At 44.1% G+C, this 5,837-nt stretch overlaps 1 pseudogene; it reads left to right on the top strand.

Moving 5' to 3' along the window:
- The first annotated feature begins 3,622 nt into the window (after positions 1 to 3,622).
- On the top strand, positions 3,623 to 4,926 carry LOC148156656 (uncharacterized; annotated as a pseudogene).
- Positions 4,927 to 5,837: the final 911 nt, after the last annotated feature.

Here is a 5,837-nt window from a genome sequence, read left to right as displayed (position 1 = left end):
AATGCAGTAGAAAGAAAATCTGTCAAAAAGCCAAGAATTACAGCTGTCAAGGGAACGGAGTGAGAAGCAACAACAAAAGAAAAATCTTGTCAAAGAAAATGGTTCTGAGTTTCACAAGCTATAGAAGAGAAAATGACTGCTGGAGGAGCTACAGTAAATGATGGTTTCATGTTTTCCTATTTCAAATACTTTGGATTACTGTGATTTGAGTAAATTTTCCAAACGGGATCTGGAAAAAAAAATTTTTTTGGTTATTGTTACTCAAATGCTAAGTTTTTTATTTAGTCTAGTTATTGCAAAAAATGAGTTGGATTTTAACTGTTTTAAAATGTCCTCATGCTGTTTAGATCATACATTCAGACAGGACCCCATTTTGAACACCAGTAGACCTGTGATGGGGACGGAAATGGTTCAAAACACAAGAAGCTGAAAGGTCTGAAACGGCTTTCAGAGGCATGTGCAGTGGAATCATGAACAGGCCATAGAGCCAGTGTAAGATTCACATAAATATCCCCTATGAAGACACCCTGCTTAGTTTGATGTAATACTCAAGTTATTGTTATTACCGTTTTTGCCCTTCTGCTTTGATGCAAGCTAATATTAGCTAATAATATCTGGAAGGGTAGTCATTCACTTCCTCTGCTGCCATTAAAAAGACACAACCATAGACAGGCTACAATTCTGAAACAGCACATAATCTCAACATTACGATTCAAACTTCCTCATTCTGTTCACTGATTGGCCAAGATGAAATGCATCCTGAGAAACTGATGAACTCAGTGGGAGAAATCCCAGTAGGGAAATAAGTACTGAGCAGAATTGTGTAAGAATGCAATGGCCAAGCTAACCTGTTAGCACAAGCCCAATCATGTTACCCTTCACCATGTCGTGAAGGGTAACAACGCAGAACAACAATAATTCAACAACATGGTCGTGTATCTGCTGGAAATCAGCTGTGCTTCAATTATAACCTCAAACTATATAACCAGCCGAAGTTCAATTGACAGTAAATTGGAATTAGTTGGTCATCAAACCTCTTCACCATGTTGAATCTCTGGAGTTTTGTACGTGACTTTTTCCAGTGCTGTCTATCACGAGAGGCTCTGCACAGACACCAGGGGGATGTTTTGTAACCTTTGGCAACCTATAATTTATTGATGCTGATTTCCTATATGTTAGTCATGGTCTACTGAAAGGAAAAGTGGTTTTATTACTTATTACTACCAGCAGGAAGTCACTTAGAGTTATTCTGGTTGATCTGAGGACTTAATCGTTCATATTTCATTCCAGCCAACTTGCCTAAATCAGAGTAAATGAAAAAAGGGATGTAAAACTAATTTTTCACTATGAAATCCAATTGGATTTCATAGTTATTTAACAGTTTTACTACTATGACATTATGACATCTGAAATGGCCAGCTAGGCAGGGAAATTAACTGAAATACAATGGTTTAAGTGTATCATTGTGAAAGGGTTTGCTTTTTGGTACAAAATGGAAGTAGGAAAGGATGAAATGGCAACGTGTGTATTAAACTAGGGGGTGATTGCTGGCAAAGAAGCAAACTGACTCAGAGCCAAACACTTGCATTTTTTTTACCTTTAGAAAGGCGTGTGGTTGAATTGTCAAAAGTGTTTGAAAAGTAAAAATGTGAACGAAAAGGCAAAGTGTTTATTTTTCTCCACAGATAATGAACTGTCCCTCAGAGATGCTCTGCTTCACATGTCACACAACAAGCAGACGTCTGAAGCTGAGAGCTTCCAAACATTTATAGGATTTAAAGAACAAGAGGAAATGGAAGTCAGTGGTTCCTGCTGCCATCCGAAATCTGTCAGAGAGACTAACTTGGGATTGTAGGTCCAGCCACAGATCTGAAGCCAATTTCTGACACATCTGTCACTATGATAGCAGATGGACACGAGGTCAAGCCTTGGCCCAGACCTTCACCGCAGAGAGCAGAAGTACCTTCAGGGACCACTGACTTGGGGCCGGAGTCGAGTTGAGATAAGGACACACTCACAGACGCACACACGCACGCAGCATAATGTTTGTTCACACACTCAACAAACACACAGTGAAGGCAGCAGCAGCCAACACACCATCTGCTTTCTCTGTGTTTGAGTTCCAAATCCCAGTTATCAACAAACCACACAGAAGACCTCCAAACTACTTCCCCAGACACACCGATTCCCTTTGAGAAGCATCCGGCACGCACACACTCATCAGCAGGCACACACAGCGCATACACTCCCGCTTCCACATCAGATGGAAGCAGGTGGATGGGAGCCTCGTCCACTGCTCATTTTTCATTAAATGTAACAGAAGAGGGAAGATGGATTTCCTCACTTCTTTCACCAAGTTCATTCCCCTCACTCACCTCTAATCCTCTTCATCCTCACTCCTCCCTCTAACCGGTCTGACCTGGGATGATCGCCTCGCCATCTGAATTTTTTTTTTCTTCTTTTCACACTTATCATCAAAGCAGCTTTATGATACTCATTTCACTGGCCTCATTGCTTTTCATAGACGTCATCATCTGTCACTAGAGATCAATACAGATAAGACGTCCTCTCTCAGTCTCAATCTCGCTGTCTGCTTACTGCAATGGCCCCTGTTGTTCAAAGCATGCTCCCCTGCAGTGCAGTGGAATAATCATCAGAAATAAGTGTTTCAAAGGTGAGGTGGTTAAAAGAGCAAAGCCAAAACCGCCCGACATCTGTGTGTCTGTATGAATATGCGTTCTTGTGTGGGAGAATGGTTTTCTTAATCATTTTGGCTTTTTACCCAAAGCAAATAATCAATAAGGAACAACACACACACGCACACACATGCACACACACACGCGCGCATGCGTGCACACACACACACACACACACACACACACACACACACGCTCTACAGCAGAGTAAGAACTCATGCTGTGTAGATCCAATTCTTTAACTTTTAAGTTAAGAGCATAAAAGGAAGAGGTGCTAAGGTCCAATTTATGCACGGGTTTGGAGTGTTGGAGTGTTAGGACAGATGCCTTTCTTAAAAATAAATGAGTCGCAAGATATTTGATAGCACAGAAGAATCCTACTGCTTTGAGAAAGCTTATTCTGTCATCAGGATGACAGTGAAAACAGTGCAAACTATTTATGTCTCAAAATGTCCCTAAGATGAAACCAGCTGTGGGGAATGAGTAAAAGTCTGTAGAAACAAAAAGGGATCAAATTAAACAGCTACTGAAATCAAGCTAAAAATCACACAGCCACAGGAAGTCACCATGTTTTTTTTCCAACATCCCTTCTCTTATGGATCAGACACCACTAGCTCCTACTGCATATTGGAAAGTAAGAGGGTTCCATCACACTGCCTTGGGGTTCACCAGGTATAGGCACATCCACAATGGTTCACTCACACCAGAAATGTTTTGTCTGCTTTAATCAAACTCTAGATTGTTTACCTTGAAAGTCCGGTTGGTTTGTAATATGTTTTAAGACATGATGTGATTATGATACCATTAGTTTAAATCAGAGTTGTCCAAACTTTCTGCTCCAGAGACCAAATCTGTCTAATTCAGTGTTTTTCAACGTTTTTTGAACGAAAGTACTTGTTTTAATTGGAGCACTGTGGCCAGACGAGATGACTCTTCATATAAACAAGCTGGAGCTCCTCACGGTGCTCGAGGTGACTCAGCCCTTTGCTCTTCTGCTGAAGGGTCAACATGTTCTGTTCGACACAGACAACAGAGTGGTGGCAGCGTACGCTGGTAAATCGCCAGCGTAGGCTGCCAAATCGCCAGGGAGGCGTGCGCTCCGCTCTGCTGTTAAACATCGCAAGACAGCTGCTGTGCTGGGCGCATGTAAACCTGCTCTCGATCAGAGTGGTGTACATCCCCCACCGCAGGCCCAGTGGCATTGAGGGACATTGCCCGCCCACAGAATCCGTCGTGCCCCCCTCCTGGACTGGAAGCTCTATGTTGTTTTTACCTTAGAGTGGTCAACTCTCTGTGATTCCTATATCAGTTTGATACAGTAGGGGCTTCCACACTTCCCATATCTGTGTCCTCTGTCACTTTTATCAGCAGTTAAAACTGTTTAATCTGCTGTTAACATGCCATGACCTGTTTTTCCGAGCCACCTTCAAACGCAACATGAGCGCTAAGACGCTCGCGCTGGGTTTACACGGCAGTGAGGAGACCTGCTGTTGTGCAGAGCTGCTCAGGAGCTGCTAGTGTCACGTCCACTTGCTCCTCCGTGGGATTTAACACTGGTCATGCATGCTCTGGTTGAAGCTCCATTTGAGCCTTTAGCCCAGGCTCCTCTTAAGTTCCTGTCTTTTAAAACTGCTCTGCTGTTGGCCCTTATGTCTGCAAAGACAGTGAGCAATTTTTTCCCGCTCTCTCTGTTGCTCCTTCTTGTCTCGGAATACGAGCCGACGGCAGTTCAGCTGTGCTGCGTCCCAATCCAGCTTTTACTCCTCAAAGCATCACAAGCTCGTTCAGGTCAAGGGAGATATCTTCGGAGGGTTCTTATCCCCCTTGTCATAAATCTGAGACAGAAGCTGCTTCTCATCTTCTCTGCCCTGTGCACGCGCTCTCTTGTTATGTGGTGCGCACGTCTGCACTGCGTTGCTCTCAGCGTCTGTTCGTGCATTACAGTGATACCTCAATGGGGCGTCTTCTGTCCGCCCAGCGTCTTTCTCACTGGTTGTGTGAGGCCATCTCACAGGCTTACATTTCTTCTGGATTGGATCCTCCAGAGAATCTGAGAGCTCACTCCACCAGAGGGATTTCATCCTCCACAGCTCTGCGTGAAGGAATGTCTGTGGAGGACATTTGCACGGCAGCTTCCTGGTCATCTCCATACTCATTTATTCCATTTTACCTATGTGATGTTTCCACGTTCTCTATGACCCATTCTGTCCTCAAAGTTCTGACAGAATAGTTATTTTTTTTCACGTTTATTTACAAAGCATTTGAGAACAACATGGTTGTCGAAAGTGCTCTATAATAAGTTACCTGTTCTGTTCATCGTTACACTGTCACAGTTTGTAAAGTTCGTTGTTCCTGTTCACAGCAGCAGGTCTGTTTGTCTCAACCTTTTGACCAGATATTATTCTCCTCTCTGGTCTTCTGCTGTATGGGAGGTCGGGAGTGCATAATTACGCACTCTAGGCTGAGACTGTTTTTGTTATGAGCAGATGCTTCATGGTGGTGGTCTGGATGGACCCAGTGAGACATAGACTACATCGTGCTTCGCCGTTTACCCACTAGCGATAGCCTTAAAGGGCGAAGCTTATACGAAATAGAACGTTGGTTATGCATTGTAACCCCAGATTCTATGAGTATAGGCCCAGCCCTTTAAGCTGTGGGCCTCACTGGTTCCTGAATAGCTGAAGAAAAAGGCTGTTAGGGAGCAGTTTGTCTGACCGTTATTTATACAGACCGGGGAGGGGTCCACCCAGTAGGTGGGCGTGGACTAAGCTTTTTTCAGTGCTGCGCTGCGCATGAGGGATAAACCCACTAGCGATAGCCTTATAGGGTTGGGCCTATACTCATAGAATCTGGGGTTACAATACGTAACCAACGTTTCACTCAAAAACGTGAAGGAAGTGTGACAACTTTGTTGAAACATGTTGTTTGAGCTTTCACGGTGTCCGTAGTTCCCCACACAAGCGCGCCGAACAAGTGCGTACTTGCTACGCACGTGCTTTCTCAGCGCTCATAACGAGCATGCGTGTATTTTGCCGCGTGGGCGGGGCGGAGCGGCAAGAAGACGCAGGGGGAACCGTATCTGATGGGGAAACGCAGATTGACGTAACAACTGACAACAGAATGAATGACAGCGGAGCGCAG

This window comes from Poecilia mexicana, unplaced genomic scaffold (genome assembly GCF_051168715.1).
Source record: "Poecilia mexicana isolate PSO_F unplaced genomic scaffold, ASM5116871v1 scaffold_10, whole genome shotgun sequence".
Classification (NCBI taxonomy): Eukaryota; Metazoa; Chordata; class Actinopteri; order Cyprinodontiformes; family Poeciliidae; genus Poecilia; species Poecilia mexicana.
Note: the sequence above shows the minus strand (reverse complement) of the source record. Positions and strands in the feature narration are given on the sequence as shown.